This window comes from Dendropsophus ebraccatus, chromosome 15 (genome assembly GCF_027789765.1).
Source record: "Dendropsophus ebraccatus isolate aDenEbr1 chromosome 15, aDenEbr1.pat, whole genome shotgun sequence".
NCBI classification, from domain to species: domain Eukaryota; kingdom Metazoa; phylum Chordata; class Amphibia; order Anura; family Hylidae; genus Dendropsophus; species Dendropsophus ebraccatus.
The window spans coordinates 46,441,406-46,465,673 of record NC_091468.1 but is presented as its reverse complement, the minus strand read 5'-3'; positions in this window follow the sequence as shown (position 1 = coordinate 46,465,673).

Sequence of the window (24,268 nt, the reverse complement as noted above, 5' to 3'; positions counted from 1 at the left end):
AAAATGATCAGTGTGATTGTAATGGTTACATAGATATTAAAAGCTAATGCTGAAACTATGCAGTATACTATACTTTTGCCTTCCCATTAAAGCTCATACAAAGGACAGACCCTATATGATGGCTGGTAGGGCTTCTATGGTATAATACTATAGTGCTATAAGTGCTGCGGTTTTACGTCTGTATTACAAAAGTTCACTTACTGTATATCACAATAATACAGTGTTTACTGGAACATTTCTTCCCTGTTTGATTCTGTATACTGCAGCTGCATCCCCTTCCTCTCCCTCCTCTCTGTTCTCTATCTATTTCAAAAAATATTTGCAGGCAGGGGAAGCTGCCTGCTGCCCAGGATATGTACTATAATACAGCACCGATTAAATAAAAGGGTGATCATCCTTGACTTATTTTCAGTTACTGTATATCAGATAAATTCAACTATATTGCATAGTTACATATTGTTTTTATTATTAGAGAGACAGCATTTAACACTGAACTAGCAAATGCAGGAGGCAAATTTTGGGAAAAGGGGTCTTGTCCGTTTGGTGTGCTGTGCTGTTGATTCTGTCGCCGTAAGTTCAGATATCAATGTATACGACCTCGCCGATTCCTGTCCTGTGCACAATCACTATTGAAACAGAATGAGGATCGTGCACAGTACTGATCCAGTGTGGTCACAGCCATGGGTAACCAAACTTCCGGTGACAGAATCAATTGCACACCGACTGGGTTATAGAAGTGTCTAACCTACTGATATGTCCCTATAGTGCACAGGACGCTGAGGATGAAGGTAAGTTTCTCATCTTCATTCTCTGTGCCATTTCTACGATATTAAAGGGGAACTCTGGATAAGAAAAATTTGTTTTCTATTAAAAGTACATTAAAAGTTATATAGATGTGTCTATATAATGTATTACCGTACCTGTACGGTTCTGCCACACTGGTAGCTGATAGAAATCCAGGAAGTGAAATGGCCCCTGTGCCAATCCACATTGTCACCTGCTCCTTCTGTTATTTCCCCCCCCCCCCTAGGAGTCAAATCTTACATGCCTCTGTCTCACATTGTGTGTGTTTGCTGATGATGCAGACAGGGGGCAGGGCGTGATGTCACAGGAGGCTTGGTTGGATAACCCAATCCCTTGACTGATTCACCATCTCTGACCGGCCAGAAGCAGGTGCAGCACTAATTTTACTGATTGTAATGGGTGGGGGCTGTGATGATCACATGAGGGAAAGCATTGCATTCTGGGAAATGCCAAACCAGAAAGTGTTATGCTTCTGCAGAAGTTTCATTTTTATTAACCTCTACCTGAAGTTCCCCTTTAAGAGTTTAATCCATATACAAATATGTCATGTGGGTGCACTGGGTGTAGGACTATTGCCCCAGTACACCAATTTCCCATGACCATACCGCTCTGCTGATATTCCTTAGCAGGAGTGGGCTGGCTGGGGGTGGTCATTGCCCTGGGGCCCCACCCCAGTGCACCAAAACAACATATTTACATATATTGTAGAAACAGCGATGATGATGATGAAGGTAAGAAACTTTCCTTCATCCTCAGCACCCAGTACCCTATAGGGAAGTAATCAGAATGATAGATACTTCTAATTTCCCTTTTAAAGGGGGATACAATCCCTTTAAATATAAACATGTTAATTGACTGTAAGACTAAAGAATGAAAATGTATGTCACGTTTCCTGATTGCAGAAGTTCTAGACAGATTGCAGCTTGTATTATTACTTATAATCAGGATAATGTGTTTGCAAGGCAGAATACCTCAAATTACTCTCTCTCATTAAGTCAATGAATTAACAACTAAGCTGTAAACAACATTTTTACATTTCTGCTATCTATATCTCCTACTATTCTGGTCATTTATAACTTTAGCACAAAGTAGTCTGGGCAGAGAGGTCACCACTGAGTTTTGAGACAAATTGTTCGCTTGGCCCCATAGACCTAATGCCAATGGCATCACATGCCGGCAACTAATGATGCTATTAAGTTTCAGCAAGCGTTAATGTAATGAAGTAGTCAACTGTATGGAGTGATAGCTTTGTTTACCATGATAACACTATAATGATAGTATAATAATAGAAAAGGTATAATAGATTATTTCTTCTATTGAAGAAATATTACTTGTAATATAGCACTTGTGGATGTAGATGTATAAAACCACTTTAGTTTATTGAGAAATACTATGATGAAGAAGTCAGAGGTTTGGAATGTATTGCTGTATACCCAGCTTAGCCACACTTATATACTTTTATATAATGGACTTTTAAGTATTTTTCAATAAACTTCAATGGTGTTATTCATCCACATTCACAAGTGCTGGATAGTCTTTTTCAGTTGGAGCACTTAACAGCCTTGACTGCCTTCCTTGCACCATGGCTAATCATAGGATAGGAACTACCTGTACTTAGCGGGTCAAGCGCTAGCTATTATTCTATCATTCTGTTTATATGGCCTCACCACACTATACCACTGTTGTTTTCTTATGTTAGCACAGAGACTGGCCAGATAATGTCTACAGGTGTAAAGGTGCCCATCCCATCCTCCCCATAGACCTTGTGAGGAGGTATAAGCCACAGCCAGACACAAACTTATCCATCTGAAAACAAAAGGGTCAGGCAACAATAATCCAGCATAACCGACCCTTCTCTCCTCCAACATCAGCTATTGGTGGAGAGTCAGAAGCCCACCATACAGGGGCGTATTTACCACTAGGGACTTGTGGTCCGGTGCCTAGGGCAGCACCTTTCAGGGGGCAGTACCAGGGAGCAGGGTGAAAGAAACAACTATTTTTTTTTTTTTTTAAATCTCTTACCTCCCATTCAGACTTGCCAGTAAATCTAGTGTCTTTTCGAGGGGGGAGGGTTAAGGTGGAATTATTCAGGCTTGGTATTGTGGTGTTATCCAGTCATAGTATGTTGGCATTGTTTAGGTCTGGTATGGTGGTGTTATCCAGTCACAGTATGGTGGTATTGGTCAGGTCTGGTATGGTGGTGTTATTCAGTCACAATGTGGCGGCAGTGGCGTAGCTACCAGGGTAGCGACCGCTGCGACCTGGACCGCCACAAGGGGGCGGTCCACTGCACTGCTCCCCCCTTAAATTATTCTTGTGACCGCAAGCATTGTTTTGCTTGCGGTCACAAGAGCGGGCTCGTCCGGGCCCCCGGCTGATGCGCGGCGCTGCCAGGGATAGGACGGGACACCCCCGGCAGCCGTGCATCAGTAAACTCCATGTGCCGCCTGGGGCCCTGACTTCCGGCACAGGAAGCGCACGTCAGAGATGATTCCTGTGCCGGAAGTCCCAGCCCCGGCGCATAGAGAGTTCACTGATGCGCGGCGCTGCCGAGGATAGGATGGGATACCCCCGGCAGCCGCGCATCAGCCGGGGGCCCGGACAAGCCTGAAGAAGGAGAGGATCACCGGGGGAGCAGGTTGTTAGGTGAGTTTGTGTGTTTGGTTTTTTTTTAAATTCTTCTTAGCATAGAGGAAAGAGGGGGCCATGTATAATGGGGGGAGAGGGGGGCATCTATAAGGGGGGGAGAAGAGGGGTCCATGTATAATGGGGGAAGAGGGGGGCATCTATACGGGGGGGAGAAGAGAGGGCCATCTATAATGGGGGAGAGGGGGGCATCTATAATGGGGGGAGAGGGGGGCCATCTATAATGAGAAGGGGAATCTATAAGGGGGGGAGAGGGGGGCATCTATAAGGGGGGGATAAGAGGGTGCCCTCTTCAAGGGGGGGAGAGGGGGCATCTATAATGGGGGGAGGGGCCATCTATAAGAGGGGGGCATCTATAAGGGTAGGGTGGAGAGGGGGCCATCTATAGGGAGAGGGAGGCATCTATAATGGGGGGAGAAGGGGCATCTATGATGGGGGGAGAGGGGGCCATCTATAAGGGGAGGGGGAAAGGGGGGCATCTATAATAAGGGGAAAAAAGGGGGTCATCTATAAGGGGAGGGGGAGAGGGGGCCATCTATAAGGGGAGGCAAAATGCAGTGGGGGCCAACTTTAAGGGGGGGAGAGAGGGGGCCATCTACAGTATAAGGGGTGGGGGAGAGAGGGGGCCATCTATAAGGGGGGGGCAACATGCAGTGGGGGCCATCTATATACTCTATAGGGGGGTCACATAGTGTCAGCCTACCCACTAAATGAGGGTGTAAAGGGGCCATTACAGATGTGCAGTGTGTAAAGAGATGAGGATGGTGCCAGTGTGAGGAGCCTAATATGTCTGTCTGGCAGATTCTGTGGATTCGTGGCTCGGAGAAGGTCTCATAACGGCCCAGGGCAGATGGAGAAGAAGAAAATGAAAAGGGAAGAACTCCGATCAGAGAAGACGTCCCCTGTGAGTCACCTGATATAACTGCACTGTAATTTATATGGTGTATACAACCTGTGTGGAGCTGCGTCCACCTCTATATGACTGTATGAGGTGATAGTGATCTGTGTACAGTGGATTTTATTCAGTAGCAGTGGTGGTGTTAGTCAGTATGTGGTGGTATTAGTCAGTATGTGGCGGTTTTAGTCGGTATGTGGCGGTGTTAGTCAGTATGTGGTGGTAATATTTGTTACGTGTTATCCGGTACTGTGTTTTATTGGTCTTAGTATACTGGATTTGGTCAGTAACGATATGGTGGTGATGGTAGTGGTTGTGGTGTGGCGGTAATATTTGCCCCTTGTATACTCGTATTATTGGCAATATTGGTCTCAGTATACAGGATTTGGTCAGTAACAGTATGGCGGTAATATATATGGTGATAATATTTTCTCTTCCTATATGCTGGTGTTATTTGTAATATCTGTCTTGCGGTACATATATACACCTACCAGTAGCATCACTCGTGAAGGAGGGGGGGGGGGGCAAGTTGATTAGCTACGCCCCTGTGTGGCTATATTGTTTAGGTCTGGTGTGGCAGTGTTATTCAGTCACAGTATGGCGGTGTTGTTCAGGGCTGGTGTGACGGTGTTATCCAGTCACAGTATGGCGGTATTGTTTAGGTCTGGTATGGCGGTGTTAAATGTGATGCCTGGAGCTATTACCTACCAATCCTTTAGAGAGAATTCTGTCAGACAATATGCGGCTCTAATCAATGATTTAATGTGGAAATTTGTTTATTTTTTAAGCAGTTAAAAACAAGAAAAACGGGATTCCGAAACCACTCTCCCCTGCGCTCCCCAGGGTGGGGCATCTTTAGGTTTAGTGCCTAGGGCAGCAACAGCTGTTAATACGGCCCTGCCACCATACATCTTATATTATCCACTGAATATGCCACTACTGGCGGTTCAAGCAACCTTAGTATAAGGTGTATTGGCATCTTATGGGAATCAATGGATTCAGGGCCGGCTCCAGGTTTTTGCGGCCACTTGGGCGATAGAACCTCAGCAGGCCCCTCATCCACACACTATGCACAATAACTTGAGACACCACTAACATACACAAACAGATATTGCTGACACTGAGTGACTGACTAACCGTCATTGACTGACTGACTAACACTGGCTGACTGATTGACACTGACACTGACTGACTGACACAAACACTGACACAGACACTGACACACAGCTCAGTCTTCTCCCTCTTGTTCTCTATCGGGCTGATCTCAACACTGTGAGGTTGAGGACCTTCGGGTCACGTGGTCAGGTCCTTCACTCTTTTCCTGAAATTGTTCACCATAGTACACAGAACGATTGTCATTAGGTTCTATCGTTACAATTATCGTTACTACGATCGTTTATTCCATCTGATCCCAGCAAAAGAGAACTATTTGGAATTACGCAGAACGATTAGTGAACGAATGTGGAATTACAGTGAACGATTAACAATGATTTTAGGGTCAGATCTAAATATCCAATCAACAACACACGATTTATCGATTGTTGCCTGCAATGACACATAATCATTATCATTTAAATTCAAACGATATAACAATTTTCTGCACAATAATCTTCCTGTGTAATAGGACCCTTAGCGTAACAGCAGGGCATGCCCTACCTATCATGTCAACCACCAGAGATGCCACCTTAAATGGCTTTCTCTTCATTAGAGCAAAAGAGACGTTACCATTAAACCCCTTACTAGTCACTATAAAATATTTTATTACTCTTCCAAAAATAAACACAATGACGTGACAGGACCTGGTGAAAACTACTATCCTAATAAAGACAACATAACATTTCTTCCGGAAATATCACATGTTTGCTTTGGACTTGACAGCAGACATACATAAAGTGGCAGTAAAATGTATTCTTATGACACTCTTCAAATATTTTCATTAGAGACACAAACATTCACATAGTCTGCATGTCACAGGTTCCTTATACTTAACAAGCAAAAGAAGATCATAGAACATAAAAAAATGCGCGCTGGATTATCCGATAGGAGCCATTCTATTTGGTTTATATTTAGCCCCAGAAAAAAAAGGTAAAATCATTACCCTGGGTTCACACACTGTACAATAAAAAAAATGTCCATAGAATAGAAAGCAGTTTTTTTTTTTTGTTTTTTTTGTTTTTTTTTAAGTGATATTGTCACCCCCTTTCCATATAAGGAGTTCTCAGCGCCATTCTTAAGCTTATATTCCGGACATTTCATATTTTACCATATACTTATTTCTGGTGTATTTCTACCTTAAGGCTATGTTCACACTACGTATCTTTCCGGCCGTAGTGCAAATCGCGAATATACGCACGTAGTTTTGAGGTTGATGCGTTCGCTTGAAAGTATACGATATACGCCCGCACAGTGCACACTACGTATGAGCTTACAGACGGATCGTATACGGCGTCATGAAAAATGAACAAGACCATTGTTTGAGGACAGAAATGTTCCAACTCACGGCCGTGGATTTCCATGCGGTCCCGTACGAAGTACTTATTTCAGCCAAATTGAATGTGATTTTTAGATCCAAAAGGTTCTGTGAGTTTTATTTGGCAAAGATTTCCAAGTAAATGACCTGTTTCAGATCGCTTCGAAACAAGCTAGGGAAGCATAACTCTACTACGGGCGTATGTTCGCGGTTCGCCTGCATATTCGCAATCCGTCCGCATGTCTATTTTTCCCACGGCCGTACTTTCTGTCGCACATGTACGGCTGCGTACGAACTACGGCCGGACTAATATGTAGTGTGAACATAGCCTTAGGGTGCGTTCACATGTACAGGATCCACAGCGTTTTTTCTGCTGCAGATCCACAGCGGATATGCAGCAGATTTCATCTAATTAACTGAACACAGGATCAAATCTGCACCATCAAATCTGCTGCGGATCCTGTACGTGTGAACGCACCCTTACAATTTTGCAGATGCATTTCTGTTGGTTGATGTAATGCCGTCAGACAGCACCCACCACTAGACTAGTCATCCAGGTCTGCCACCTGCTCACCATAATGGCCCTGTCTACTCCTTTGCTGTACTGTATGCTGGCCCTGGGGCTGCTTACCTCTACCAGTGTCCATGTGTCTCCCACCGTCTGCTTCCTTCATCTGATCCCTATTGCAGTGATACCACAGGCCACTAGAGTGCAAACATGACCACCTTCTCTGGATTTATAGGGCCAGCCTGTCTCCTCCTACTCCTCCCTCCTGCCAATCAAATTCCACCTTTACCTATTTAAAGTTTTCCCCCCGCACCCCCTTGAATGAGTATTGTTGCATTACTGCATACATACTGATGTGTGTCTGCTATTCCCACTGTATTCCCATATATCCTGACCTGTGCCTGTTACTCTGTTTTTTCTTTCTGCCTGACCCCTGTCTGTACCATTTGCAGCTTCTGTTGCAAACTCGAATTGTCTGACTTGCCTCTAAAGCCACCTGCCCTGACCCGGCCTACTTACTATGACTACTGTCCCCCGATGCCTTGCACGGACTTCTTGAGGACCAGCTGCTGCTCACACCAGGACCTCACTTGTTTAGCAACCTGTTGTTCTCTTCCTGCATGAGCGGGATAAAGGTTGAAGACCCAGAGGGCACTTAGACTCCAGTCCCTGGTCTGGCCCAAAGGCAAACCGGTTGAGTGGAATATCAGGTCCACACTCACTTTCTGTTACAGTGGATGGCTTTCCAAAGAAAACTGAAGATAAAAATGCTGTTCACACCTGCCTTACTGTTCAGTGAAAAGTACCAATAGTCAACTAAATATTAAAATCTCTATACATTACCCTTAAAAATAGGGGAATGTGGTAACCGAATCAAACCAGACCTCAAAATGGTACTAAAAAAAACCCTGACCACAGGTCCTCTTTAGGGTGACCACTAGAGATGAGCGAATTGAAGAAATTAATTTTGCGAGCTTTGCTAATTTTCTCATTAACATTCAGGCATCGAATCTTAATTAATTTGATTAAAGGCCAAAACTATAGTAGCAACAATACTGGGACTATTACAGAAGGGCGAATTTGGTAGAGCATGTTCTTGTAAAGGTGTCAAAAATCAGAAAATCTGAATTAAAAAAAAAATGTCAATCATCCATTTTCCGCCATTCCTCTCCTATCTGTTCCTACATCGCTCTGTTAGTCTCTCCCTGCTCTGTTCTAACTGCCTGCTGCCATCCTGCTCTCTCCTCCACACACAGCCGACTGGCCACCTCCGTTACCGAACCCCGTTATATAGAGGGGGAGGTGCTGACATCACAGAGGGGCCTGCAGCTGATTGGACGGGCGCAAGGGATTATAGTTACATAGTTACATAGTTAATACGGTTGAAAAAAGACACGTCCATCAAGTTCAACCAAGGAGGGGATGGATACAGGGAAGGGGGAGGGATGATAAGTTCTATACATATGCATTTATATGGTTATGGTTAATCCCTTTCTCCCACTTAGTGATGCTCCAGACAGCATGCGCGGACGCCATTTTGCTTTATTGCGAATTCCCTTAACAAATAGATGGGATTTTGCTTCGCAGAATGAAAAGAATTGACGATTTGCAGCGAATCTTGATTTGCCAGGTTCGCTTTGGTCATCTCTGGTTACCATCATCCATGTTACTTTCACCTGTGGTAAATAGAATCAGTGACTCCTATGCTGATCCTTCGAGCCTTTTTGAGCCTCACTCATCACTACAATGGAAGGTTGCAGGACTTCTTTACGAGCTGTGCCTCCTCATCTTCAGACCCCAAAATCCAAAGATAGTTGGAAATCTCCAATTTACTGCAATGGGATTATGAATTATAGTTCCATATCGGTGAACAGGAGACTTCCAGTGAGAGTCACAGTGCACAGAGCACCCCCAGTGACTTTGAGCCATTGAGTATTCCAGCTCACGCTGCTCAGATATTCTTTTCAGTAAGAATAATGGCAGGTTTGAGAATATATATGTCATTCCCATCACATGTACAGAATAATTTCATAAAAGTAATTATATAGCATTGTAATGTTTCCTTGGGAACTGTCATGACTGAACTACAGGGATCGAGGAATGAAGATATATTAGTGTTTGGCGCAGTTCAAACATCCTGTCTCTTAAAGTGATTATATATACAAGAAGCCAGGCATGGCTGGAAAAACATTCCGACTATACTGTATGTGAGTGATATATGAAGAACATTACAAATCCCCATAAAGGAACCAGGTAATGGTCTGAAGAGGGCAGAGATATCTACTGATCATTCCTAAAATGTCTTAAGTGCCGGCCACCTTATATGGGAAGAAAGCTGTAACATGGCAGCCAGGCTTATAGTAAGAATAACTCATATAGTACAGTATACACATAGCATCTCTGTGCAAGGGTTTCCTAGAATATAATAATGGTTATAATGGTCAGCAATGTTAGGTAACGTGCTAAAGGATGACAGAATAGATAGAAGCTAGATAAAAGGCTGTAGAAGTTAAAGGGATTATCCAGTGAAAATCTTTTTCTTTCAAATCAACTGGTTTCAGAAAGGTATACAGATTTGTAATTTACTTCTTTTCTAAAATTTCAGCTGCTGTATGTCCTGCAAGAAACTGTGTTTTCTTTACAGTCTGACACAGTGCTCTCTGTTGCCACCTCTTTCCGAGACAGGAACTGTCCAGAGCAAGAGTTTTTCTATGGGGATTTGCTGCTGCTCTGGACAGTTCCTTTCTTAGTAGAGAGCACTGTGGCAGATTGAAAAGAAAATACTATTGCCTGCAGGACATACAGCAGCTGATAAGTATGGTGAGAATTAAGAATAGAAATAAATGACAAATCAATATATTTTTCTGAAACCAGTTGATCTAAAAGAAAAAGATTTTCGCTGGATTACCCCTTTAAGTAAATGCTGCCAGATTTTCACAGCTTATTCCGCCACCAACAAAGAATGATAGTTTTACTTTAGGCTATGTTCACACATTTCTTTCAATCTTTTGGTAATTCTTTTTTTTTTTTTTTTTTTTGCCCTATGTGAGAACATAGCCTTAAAGTTAATGTCTCAACGGGGCTATTTATTTTATTTTTTTTTTAATAATTAGAGCAAATAACTGATATTAATCAGTTAATATTAACCCCTTAAGGACAGAGCCAATTTTGATTTTTGCGTTTTCGTTTTTTCCTCCTTGTGCTTAAAAGGCCATAGCACTTGCATTTTACCACTTAGAAACCCACATGAGCCCTTATTTTTTGCGTCACTAATTGTACTTTGCAATGACAGGCTGAATATTTGCATAAAGTACACTGCGAAACCAGGAAAAAAATAAATGTGTGGTGAAATTGAAAAAAAAAATGCATTTTGTTTATTTGGGGGAAATGTGTTTTTACGCCATTCGCCCTGGGGTAAAACTGACTTGTTATAAATGTTCCTCAAGTCATTACGATTAAAACTATATATAACATGTATAACTTATATTGTATCTGATGGCCTGTAAAAAATTCAAACCATTGTCAACAAATATACGTCACTTAAAACTGCTCCGTTCCCAGGCTTATAGCACTTTTATCCTTTGGTCTATGGGGCTGTGTGAGGTGTCATTTTTTGCGCCATGATGTGATCTTTATATCGGTAGCTTGATTGCACATATATGACTTTTTGATCGCTTTTTATTACAATTTTCTTGATTTGATGCGACCAAAAATGCGCAAGTTTGCACTTTGGGATTTTTTGGCGCTGACGCCGTTTACCGTGCGAGATCAGGAATGTGATTAATTAATAGTTCGGGCGATTACGCACGCGGCGATAGCAAACATGTTTGTTTATTTATTTATTTATTTACTTTTATTAATAACCTGGGAAAAGAGGGGTGATTCTGACATTTATTAGGGGAGGGGGATTTTTACTAATAACAATACCTTTATTTTACTTTTACACTTATACTAGAAGCCCCCCTGGGGGACTTCTAGTATAAGTGCTTTGATCTCTCATAGAGATCTCTGCAGCATAGATATGCTGCAGAGATCCATGAGATAGGCAATCATTTACTTCCGGCTGCTGCAGCCGGAAGTAAACGTGTGCCGAGCCGAGGACGGCGCCATCTTGAAGCAGTCCCCGGCCGGCTTCAGTTACGGAGATCGCTCCTCCGGGATAACATCCCGGAGGAGCGATCTCCCCACTAGACACCAGGGATGACGCTGTGTCCGGTAATCGGATGCAGCTGTCATGTTTGACAGCTGCATATGATTACTGTATTAGCGGGCATGGCGATCGGACCGTGCCCGCTAATATCTGCGGTCCCGGGCTACAAGCGGCACCCGGGACCGCGGCGGTTCAGAGCGGGGTCGCCGCGCGGCCCCGCTCTGAAGGTCCTTACCGGCATCAGGGCGTAAATATATGCCCTATGTCGTTAAGGGGTTAATAAATTTTTCCCAATCTGTTACTTTTTTCTGATTATATTTTATTTAGAACATAATTATTGGGGGGGGGGGGCAAATTAACTGTGCTGTTTTTTTTAGGAGTCATATACTCTCCTAAAAGCCCCATTAACATATTCATAATGGATATTTCCAGACCTTACTCTTTGTATGAGACAGGTGTCTAAGTACGTTCTTTGACCTCTGTGACCTGTGTAAAGGTAATTCTAAAAGTCAGGAGGAGGGTGATCATTTATTGTCTTCTCTATCTACTGGTGTCAACTTCTACAGTAACATTGTACAGATCACTTTCTAGTAGTCTCCACTAGAGATGAGCGAACCTGGAGCATGCTCGAGTCGATCCGAACCCGAACTTTCGGCATTTGATTAGCGGTGGCTGCTGAACTTGGATAAAGCCCTAAGGCTATGTAGAAAACATGGATATAGTCATTGTCTGTATCCATGTTTTCCAGACAACCTTAGGGCTTTATCCAAGTTCAGCAGCCCCAGCTAATCAAATACCCAACGTTCGGGTTCGGATCGACTCGAACCCGAACCCGGTTCGCTCATCTCTAGTCTCTACCTTATCACAGACAGAATAAGGAAGTCCCAGCTCAGTTTAAGGCTAAGTGGTCACCATTAAATCTGCACGATTATAGGATTATTTAAATTATAGATAGTAAAATGGAGGATTGGGAAAAACATTTTAAAAAAATCTAAAAAATGTCACATTTAATTTAAACAATAGGTCATTTTCTGGTGACACATTCCCGTTAAAGTCCAACTTCGTAAATAATTTTCCTTCCTTGTTGAATAGCTTAATACATGTTAGCTCATACACAGATGTGTCCTTCCTTAACAAGCGTCTAAACTCAATGCGTTAAAAGATTTAGGCTATGTTCACACATCGTATTTCCATCAGTCTTTTGGTCAGTATTTTTTCAACCAGTATTTTTCAACAAAAACTGTGAAAATCTTCCCTTTATAATTTTTGTCCTGTCAGTTCCACTCCTGATTTTGGCCACAAATACTGACTAAAATACTATGTGTGAACATACATCACTGCATTATACATTTATATACTCCCATCAGTCCCTGGGTCCCTGGTCCCTGTAAGCAGAAGGATAGAGCTCCCATTCATAGATGGCATCCCTTGGAGGGTTATGTGACTATGCTACATCAATGTTCCTCCTGTATTGTACATGAAACAATGTGTAAATCATATGCCCCTCCATAGATGCCAGCTATAGACAGGAGGTGTGTTTGCCTCTAACAAGAATAGGAGATCAGTGTGTGTGTGTGTGTGTGTGTGTGTGTGTATGGGAGGGGGGGGGACTGCATAACACAGCAGCAGAAGCACTGTATATCAACTACTAAACTAAAGGAAAGGTGAGGATGGACACATCTGAGTATACAGATTCTGTATCCATTGGTTTACATCTTTAACCAATCAGAATATAAAAATACTACAAAAAATAAATGAAATAAAAATAATATTCATTTCTATATATGATTTGGTGCAGACAGACCCTATAGCACAATACATTTTGTATGTTTTCATACATGTTTATTAGTCCACTAGTTTTAGTAGAAAAGAATGCCCTGATAACCACTGTTGTCTTGCCATTAAATCAATCTCTTAATTGATAAATGAGGTGAATTCACCAACGAAATATCCCTGATAAGTATGCCATTTCAAATCCCATCCTTATAACTGAAGGGAAATAAATCACCATGGGAAATAGCATTAGTATTCATGCAGCATACCACTGGAATAAATGCTGTCATTTGTTAAACTCTATTGAATGCCTTGTTGCACTAAATTGTTTAAAGTAGATATAGTTACAGGATGGTGCAGTCTACTGTTTTATGCACTATAAAATTCCATTAATCTTTCACCTGATGGCCTGGAAATCCTGATAATAATAATAACCTTACAGTGACAGCTATAAAAAAAAAGCTAGAACCTCCGCTGGTTTGCTGAAATATCCACCTCTAGATGTTAGTGCAAACATGGCTGATCATGGTGCAGACATTACTACGCCCATTGAAGATCTATACTAGTTACTACATCACCTGATATGGACTAGATAGATAATTAATCAAATTATTTCCTGTTCTAAGATATGACCCCTGCCTCTTCAATACTACAGTTAGTACTGTCCCTTGGTTATCTTCTCTAAACTATATGGCCAGAATCCATTGCTCTCACCTGATTCCACTTTGCGTTAAATTCCCATTGAGCTCTTCTGTTAACTTTTTAGTCGTAAATTAAATTTTAATTCAATAATAACGGTTTATAGATTTCTGACTGTGTTATAGGAATAAACTGTTAGAGTCCATTTTATACACCCACCATAAATCTCTGCCTCTTCATGGTATTCCTAATGCATTTCTCCTTGTGTTTTACAATCCAGCTATTAGTAGCTAAGCATTGGAACAACTGTTTGTACCCTAGTGGTTTGAAAAGATGAAAGGTTTAAGCTGATAGAGGTGTACTATACGTGTCATTCCTGCCATGTTAGCAGACTACCTCCTTATAATCACATGACCTCCATTCTTATGTATGTGGTGCTTTGGTATCATAAAGTCTTGAATGGATTTTCCAATTCCGATTTTTCAGATTTAAAAAATATATAGTAACAGACAGCGAGTGGGGACCCACTGTGCTACTCAACTGGTTTGGCTTTGGGCCACGTTAGAGAGCTGAATATAAGAACCTTTAGATCTATGCATTTTAGCCTGACCTAGGATGCAGAAGCTGGACTTGAGGACACCAGGTCACTTCACAAGCGTGGTCCCCGTGTAAATCAGTGCAAGGCACTGGGGAACAGGCTAAGTATACAATGTCAGCAAGCTAGGTCGTCAGTAGGAGAGTCAGCGAAAAACCAGGGATGAGACGTGTACTGTAGTCACAAAGGCAGAGAATAAGGGCAGGTAGATTTAAGACAGGTCAGGCAACCCGAGTCCCCAACAGGAGACGTGCACAGTACAGACAGGGTAAGCCAGGAAGCATAATCCGAAGAACAGGCACAGGTCAAGATACACAGCAATTCAGCAGAAACAGCAGGTAGACACCTTTGCTACATCTCCTGGAATGCAACAACACTCAGGCAAGGAGGGGCAGGTGGAGCTAGTTTAAATAAGTGGAGGTAACAGAGCAGTTGGCCACATGCACACCCTAGTAGCCAGAGGCACCATTGCAGCAGGAAACAGAAGGAAGAGGAAGATGAGCAGCCCTAGCACCAGCATGAAACACAGCAGAGGAGAAGAAAGGAGCACAGCTGAGGGGAAAGGATTATAGACAGGGGATATTGTAGTTTGAACTGCTGTATAATACAATACAGCCATCAGATGTTCTTCTAATGCACCATTTCTTGAAATTAATAATCTAATAGTCACCCTCACGTATGTACAAGACGCAAGGATTTAGCTTAAAAACCATTACCGTATAACTCAATTTCACACATAAAAGCTTTGATGACACAGAAAAAAACCGAGGCGTCCATACAGGTGGGTCAAGGTCAACTTCTCCTGCTGAAGGCATGCACATTTATGAATGGTATCTTCCATCACAGAACTCAATAACCAAAGTAATTTCACAACCATTCCATTATTTGAGGCGACAAGTTGAAAAGACGTGAGGGTTTCTTCAGCAGATTTTAATCATTACAGCAAATCTAACAGACATTTCTTTTAATGTCGCCTAATAGGAACCATTCATTTTCATTGCAAATTGCTTGTTATTAAACCGCTCACAATACATTCTCATTTCACTAGGATGGTAATTACAACAAAAGAAAAGGCAGACAATTTTTCTAACATGGTCTAATAACATGTCTTTGTAGGCCGGGTGCATTCAGTCGACGATGATGATGATATTCGGCTGGAAATGTTCAGTCTACTCTGCACACAAAATCTTCGGAATATTTCTCCCTTTGCAATTTACAGAAGAGATTTGCTGAAGCTCGACAATCAAAGTGATGTTTGCCAGAGTAATTACTGCCCTGAATGCATCGGTGATCACACTGGATTCCCAATAGAATGGCAAATTAACAGATTTACATTTTTTTGAACGATTATCAAATTTTGAAAAATGTAAAAAAAAAAATGAGAGTTAAGAATATATAAGAATATGGTGCCCAGGTTTCAGGGGTGTAAAGGATGCTGAAGTATTGTAGCAGTACTTGAAAAATGAGAAGCCCACTTTAAGATTTTAATTTAAGCCCACAAGGGGCTAAAGAGATTCTATTGGAACTAGAAAGAGATGTACGAGGACAAAAACTTTTTGTGTATGGCTGGGGGTGGTGTCAAAATAACAAAAATAATTGATACTCATTAGAGATGAGTGAGCAGCTCTATCAAGTATAGTACTTGCTCAAGTTTCCCTTTATTCGAAAGTACTCGATATTTGAGTGAGTACTGCATGCTGCTCAGGTGCTTGCTAACAAAAAGCTTGTTGAAAAGCTGCTGAGGAGCCTTTCAACAAGCTTTAAAGGAGAAGTCCGGCGGATAATAAAATCCTGCAGTCATCACAAGAGGGGGGAAATTATTTGCAAATCGTAACTTACCTCTTCCTGTGCCAGTGGTGAGTGGCGGTGGCCAGCCGTGGGACACCCACCAGGCTACGGGACCTCCAGAGCTGATACTTCACGACCCAGTTGATGGACTGGCCGCGCAGCCAGTCAGTGACTGGGGCAGGACACCGCTCCAGTCACTGGTTGGCTGAGTGGCCAGTCCATCAGCCGAGACAGGCATTTTCCCCCCAAATCGTGATGTCATTACAACTTGGGGAAAAATTCCTTTCAGGGGGGGGGGTTGTACTGCAGCCAGCCCTGACGCTTACCGCAGGTACGGGAGAGTTAAATTAATACTTGTAATCAACTTCCTCCAGTGGATTTTATAATCAGCCAGACTTCTCATTTAAGGCTGTGGAAATGTATAATGCATTTCAGCTTCTACTGTATGTTTCTTATTTGTTCATAATTGTTCAGCGAACACGAACCGAACATCGGGATGTTCACTCACGACTAGTAATGAGCATTCAATTATTTTGGTGTTTGCTCATCTCTAATACTCACCTCCCCTTTATCATGCAGTTGATATCATATGGTTCCTACTCATTACAGCTTCTTTTTACTTCCAAGTCAAAGTTGTTTTATTCAGCCAATCACTGGCAGTGGAGGTTCGCACCTCAGCTAGTGACTGGCTGACTGGTGACAAGTGGGTATCAGAAAATATCAAACTTGGAGCAGGTGATCAAGAGAGGTAAGTATGATTTATTTTAATTTTTTATTTTTACACGACCCCAGCCACATATAAAAATGTTATGTCCCCGAGCAATTTAAAAATACATACTATATTTAAAGCAAATGTACCAGCAGATACATCACTTTTTTTTACATCACAGATTCTAATGGAGCCACATCTAAGAGGCGAGGGCAGAACGTTACACTGGGGGCGGACGGGCAGGGCCGTCTTAACAGCATTATGGGCCCCTGGGCAGAGGTGCGAATTGGGCCCCCCCCCCAACCGCCGCCATCAAATCCCCCACATCTTTGCATATAGTGCGCCCCATAGTAGCCAATTCCCCCATATAGTGCCCCCCATAGTAGCCAGTGCCCCCCATAGTAGCCAGTACCCCCCATAGTAGCCAGTGCCCCCCATAGTAGCCAGTACCCCCATAGTAGCCAGTACCCCCCATAGTAGCCAGTGCCCCCCATAGTAGCCAGTGCCCCCATAGTAGCCAGTACCCCTAAAGTAGCCAGTGCCCCCCATAGTAGCCAGTACCCCTATAGTACCCAGTGCCCCTATAGTAGCCAGTGCCCCCCATAGTAGCCAGTACCCCTATAGTAGCCAGTGCCCCCCATAGTAGCCAGTGCCCCCCATAGTAGCCAGTGCCCCCATAGTAGCCAGTACCCCTATAGTAGCCAGTACCCCTATAGTAGCCAGCACCCCCCATAGTAGCCAGCACCTCTATAGTAGCCAGTGCCCCCCATAGTAGCCAGTGCCCCCATAGTAGCCAGTGCCCCCATAGTAGCCAGTGCCCCCCATAGTAGCCAGTACCCCTATAGTAGCCAGTGCCCCCATAGTAGCCAGTGCCCCCCATAGTAGCCAGTACCCCTATAGTAGCCAGAGCTCCCCATAGTAGCCAGTGCTCCCCATAGTAGCCAGTACCCCTATAGTAGCCAGTGCCCCCCATAGTAGCCAGTGCTCCCCATAGTAGCCAGTGCCCCCCATAGTAGCCAGTGCCCCCATAGTAGCCAGTGCCCCCCATAGTAGCCAGTACACCTATAGTAGCCAGTGCCCCCCATAGTAGCCAGTACCCCTATAGTAGCCAGTGCTCCCCATAGTAGCCAGTGCCCCCATAGTAGCCAGTGCCCCCCATAGTAGCCAGTGCCCCCCATAGTAGCCAGTGCTCCCCATAGTAGCCAGTGCTCCCCATAGTAGCCAGTGCCCCCATATTAGCCAGTGCCCCCCATAGTAGCCAGTGCTCCTCATAGTAGCCAGTGCTCCCCATAGTAGCCAGTGCCCCCCATAGTAGCCAGTGCCCCCCATAGTAGCCAGTGACCCCCAAAACAACAAACCAGTTACGCACCCTTCCGCCGGCCCCAGCAGCTGATGTCTCCCGGCAGCGCGCACTCCCGACATCCTCCGGGCACAGGCAGCGGGGTACAGAGACTGCCTGTGCCGGAAGTGACCTGCTGCATGACACATCCGGGACACAGGCAGCGTCTCTGTACCCCGCTGCCTGTGCCCGGAGGATGACGGGAGTGGCGCGCTGCCGGGAGAGGAGCTGCTGGGGCCGGCGGACGGGTGAGTTACTGGACTGCCGGCCCCTTCTATCGCCACTTAGCTGAGCCGATCAGAAGCCCAGGAAAGTGCTGCTCATTGCACTTTCCTGGGCTTCTGATCGGCTCAGCTGAGAAGCGATAGAAGGGGCGGGCGGAGGGGGTCGCTCAGGGCCGCTCACTATGCATATGCTTAGTGAGCGGCAATACAGGGGGCGGGCAGGACGGCTTCCTTGCGGTGCTCAGCACTGCTTGGAAGCCGTCTTCGCTTTACAGGACGCACTTAGTTTTTATAAGTGCGTCTTATAAAGCAAAAAATACAGGTATGTCACAGAGGGCAGGGGCCCCCTAGGACGCAAGGGCCCCCGGGCAGCCGCCTACCCTGCCCAATGGGTAAGGGGCCCCTGCGGACGGGCCTACCTCTAATGCTTCAGGCTGGGCCAGTGAAAAGAAATAGACCGGCGCCATGCACGAGAACTAGGCCACGGTTCAAGAAATCGTCCACGGCATCGGCATCCCTGCGCCGGAGCTGGTCAATTGATGTAAAAATCTTAAAGAGATGTATCTGCTGATACATTAGCCTTAAAGGGATTATTAACATCAGACGACCCATTCTCATATATGTCTCATTAGAAAATTCTGTGTTACTAGATGGACATCCTTGGTTCAGGTTCCTAATCTTTTGTCCAGAGTGCAGAGTGGTTACAAACAGCATCTCTCATTTTATCTCTTCTATTAGTACCGGTAGAAAATTTAGTGAATAAGTTAGGGAATTTCCATAGCCAAGTATATGTCTAATGTGTTGTAATTAGCCTTTTTCTGAATCAACAACATAGAAATTCAAATAATACTGAGCCCCAAGACATTGTGGTGGTCCTCGGGAGCTTGTCTCCACCTCTGTAGCCTTGATTGATAGATCTCTCTTTGTTTAGGTATAGGGACAGGTCTATTAAAGGGGTTATTCAGTGCTACAAAAACATTGTTTCCAGGTCAGGTGCGGTTTGCAATTAAGCTCCATTTACTTCAATGGAACTGAGTTTCAAACCCCACCCAATCTGAAGACAAGAGTGGGGGAATAGTGGCCATGTTTTTTAGCACTGGATAACCCCTTTAACCTCTTAAGGACATAGGACGTACCGGTACGTCCTATGTCCTCATTAGCACTTCAAAGCGGGGCCGCGCGGCGGCCCCGCTTTGAAGTGCCGCGATCCCGGGTGCCGCGTGTAGCCCGGGACCGCCGCTATTAGCGGGCACGGTCCGATCGCCGTGCCCGCTAATTAGCTAATCGGAGGCAGCTGTCAAAGTTGACAGCTGCCTCCGATTACCGGAGGCAACGTTTCCCTGGTGTCTAGTGGGGGAGATCGCTCCTCCGGGACCTTGTCCCGGAGGAGCGATCTCCGTTACTGATGCCGGCCGGGGACGCGTCCAAGATGGCGCCGTCCTCGGCTCGGCACTCGTTTGTTTACGGCTGCAGCAGCCGAAAGCAAACGAGTGCCGATCTCATGGATCTCTGCAGCATATCTATGCTGCAGAGATCTCTATGAGAGATCAAAGTGTATATACTAGAAGTCCCCCAGGGGGGCTTCTAGTATATGAGTAAAAAAAAAAAAAAAAGTGTTGTTAATAGTAAAAAGCCCCCTCCCCTAATAAAAGTCTGAATCACAAATAAATAAATAAATAAACATGTTTGGTATCGCCGCGTGCGTAATCGCCCGAACTATTAATTAATCACATTCCTGATCTCGTACGGTAAACGGCGTCAGCGCAAAAAAATCCCAAAGTGCAAAATTGCGCATTTTTGGTTGCATCAAATCCAGAAAAAATGTAATAAAAAGCGATCAAAAAGTCGTATATGCGCAATCAAGGTACCGATAGAAAGATCACATCATGGCGCAAAAAATGACACCTCGCACAGCCCCATAGACCAAAGGATAAAAGCGCTATAAGCCTGGGAATGGAGCGATTTTAAGGAATGTATATTGGTTAACAACGGTTTGAATTTTTTACAGGCCATCAGATACAATATAAGTTATACATGTTATATATCGTTTTAATCGTAACGACTTGAGGAACATGCATAACAAGTCAGTTTTACCCCAGGGCGAATGGCGTAAAAACACATTTCCCCCAAATAAAAGAAATGCGTTTTTTTTTTTCAATTTCACCACACTTTGAATTTTTTTCTGGTTTCGCAGTGTACTTTATGCAACAATTCAGCCTGTAATTGCAAAGTACAATTAGTGACGCAAGAAATAAGGGGTCATGTGGGTTTCTAGGTGGAAAAATGCAAGTGCTATGACCTTTTAAACACAAGGAGGAAAAACCGAAAACGTAAAAACGAAAATGGGCCATGTCCTTAAAGGGTTAATCAAGGCTGATTTGCTGTGGAAAGGCCAATGAGCGTCCCAATGACTCGTGTTTTAAGTAGCATGAAAGTGATGACAAGTTCTCTTTAAGATTCCTACTAACCATCTATAGGTACCCTTTTGTGGCATTTTGAAGTATATTTTTGTGGAGTTACTTAGTCTGTAATCTCTCTGTTCTCTTATGGTATTAGATAAACGTTCCTATATATAGCCAGTTATACAAGACTTTCTATAAATCCATATTTTTATCATGACATTGTAGAGGTGACGCTTGGCTCAGGGATGATAAATGTCTTTCTCTGCTGTCTACTCAAGTATGTGGTAAATATATGTTATAGGAATCCTGAGGGATATGAGAATAGTCTAAACGCTCCTTTCTAAGTAATTCAAAATTGTGAATACTTATAAGCCAAGGAAGATGGAAACGGAGACAGGAAAAACAATAATAAAGTCTCAGATTTTAGCAGTGTGGTAGAGTTAACCAACAGCATGAAGGGGTCCAACGTTATTGTTTGCTAGGGGTTCTTTTATCTTTATCTGTGCTCCTGCCATCTCCCCAACTATCTAAGTAGTTGTCCAATGCCACTGCTACTGTGGGCAGCAGGGAGAAGAACCACTACTCCATACCTCTGAGTGATGCATGTAAAATGAGGGAAAAATAGATGGCAGCTTCTCTGCTCCCGATGATCAGAAAGAACAGGGACCCCAAGGCAAGCCCTGTAGAGATGATGGAAGTTGGGGTGCCATGCTGTTATGATACAGAGTAACATCAGACATTCAGCAAAATAGAGTAAAACCTCTCAGAATAGAGTCTCTCCTTAAAATGAGAATAAAGCAACAGGATTTCCTCTTTCTTGGCAGAGGATGGCTGGACTTTCTAGTGCTTTCCCCAAGTGCAACCATGTTGAAATGCATATTACAGGTTAACACTATGCAATAACCTATATACAATATAAACACCAGGCAGTGGGATAGTGCATATGCATCGAAACAAGGCTATGGGTAGTATCCCATGGTCAGACCTGTGCATGATACCAACACCTACGGATCACTGTTCATTTAAGGAGCTATTGCTTGGCTTGATTATCATGCGGAATGATCACACAATTTCTGGATGCAGGATGGAACAATCATCCAGCCCTTTAATTTCATCATTGATGTCTATACATCCCATAGCACTCAGGAAGATATGTGGTCAATGAATTATGGTATTTTAAGATCTAAACTGCCAACATGTTAGTGTTTTCTCATTTGTCAGCTGATCCTTATACAGGGTAATTGTGGAACTAAGATGAGGTGCGAGGTGTAGGTGCAAATGTAGTGGTAGAGAGTCCCACTTTAAGCAACTTTCAAACTTTACTTGAAAAAGGTCAGAAATAGTCATAAACAGTGCTCAGGTACTTAGTGCGAACAGTGCTCAGTTATCAGTAATACTCCAACAGGTAGATAGGTGAGTTGATAGAAGAAACAGTAAGGTAACAGGTGTCAGGGACCTGATAGGAGGGCCCTTGCTTAATGTACTATGTACTCTGCCGGGATGTGGTGAAGCATCTTTAGAGTATTTGAAGAAATCTTCGTACTCACGTATGGATGAGTCTCAGTTATCTCACCTAACCGCCTTCTGCCCCACAGTGTTGGGTTTCCATCCTACTGGGGTAGTGCGAGTCCCAGTTTTCTGCTCTGGGTGGAGCTGGCTTGTAGTGTCCTTCCTACAAAGCTGAGCGTCAGTCAGTAGAGAGCGGCTTCCTGTCACTGTGCTCTACTGCAGGTCCAGTCTTGAGTTATCCATCCCTTTTCTTTAAGGTGGTTGACTGTCCTGTTATTGCTGTATGTCCTCGGCGTAGGCTAGGGTGAAGACTCCCTTGTCTCTGGTTTCCCTAGGGGTCATGTCTAGTGACCCATAGTGGTTGGGTAGCTAGCTTGCAGGAACAACTATATACTGTACAAGTCCTGCCTGGCCTATAGCCAGGCACTAACTATATAACTACAAAAGGGAAGTTGTCACCATAAAGGAAGTGTGTGTGTGTGTGTGTGTGTGTGTGTGGCTAGACCTAGTGTTAGCTGCAGCTGTGCTGTGTGAGTGTGACACCTAGTGGTTGGAGTAAGGAACAGCGGCCACCTGTCCTAACCTATGACACTAGAATGATACACTTTTACCAAGGTGTAAGAAGAAGAAAAGAAAACACGTAGTGGGACACTACAGATGCATTACCGATCTTATGTTTGTAGAGAAAGCTCAATGGTCTCCTGATGGGAAAAACTGAAAGATGATTGACTCCTCCAATGCTCCTTTGTTCCTGAGAAGAGTCTTGTTAGATGTATCTGGTCGGCAGTGTACACAACACAATCTTAAAAAATATCTATACAGAACAAGTGTCATCCTATTGTGTGGTCTCAGAGGTCAGTGGCAATATTACTAATCCACTTCACATGATCAGTTATAAGCGTCCTTTGTATATCTCTTATATAATTGAGTCTGCTGAGTTTGCTTGTCCTTTAGCTTGTTATACATTGTCCGTGTTTAATTAGTGTTTAATCTGCTTTCTGCATTTCCATTTATGTTATATAGACGCAATTCAATTCTGTAATTGTATTCTGCGGAGCTCCTAGTATTCATTTTACAAGTGAACGCTTTGCTTTTTGCAGTTGAATGCGCCTAATGATTATATTGGTGGCTGCTTCCACAGCTTGTGTTTATGCCGGGGTTTATTTCCTAGCATTTATTTGAGAACATTTATGTGACATAGTACTGCTTGCATTTGCAGTTTAATTTCCTTACATAAAAAGCTTAATTTAAAGTGAAATTGAATTTATTTGGCTTTTGTGCATTTATTGCAAGACTTTTGCTACGCTATCATTTGAGGCAAGCTATTTGTTAGATCATTGGTGGAACTATATTTACATTTTAAAGAATTGCATATTAAGGTCATCTCCTTAGGGGTGTAGCTATAGGGGTTGCAAAGGTAGCAGTCGAACCTGGTTGCTAGTGCTAGTAGTGCCAGAGGAGGCAAAAAGATCCCACTGTCACATAATAGGCCACCAGTATTATACTTGTATGCCTTGTGATTAATAATGGTATGAACAAAGCCACTTATAATGCAGTTTTGGGTGTATTCTTAAGGATGTTTCATTGTTTTGCCCCTTCTTTGGGATGATCTACTGTAAAGGTCCCCATATGTCTTATACTTGAGCAAGCTGAAAGACATGTGATGCGCTCCAGCCAATAAAAAGGCTGCTGGTGCGCGTGTGCACCAGCAGTCTTTTCCTCTCCCATTCACTGCTGTGCAAGACAGTGAAGAGGAAGGAGACCAGGACCAGTCTCTGCTGTGATGACATCGACTCAAGATGGTGCCCGAGAGAAGA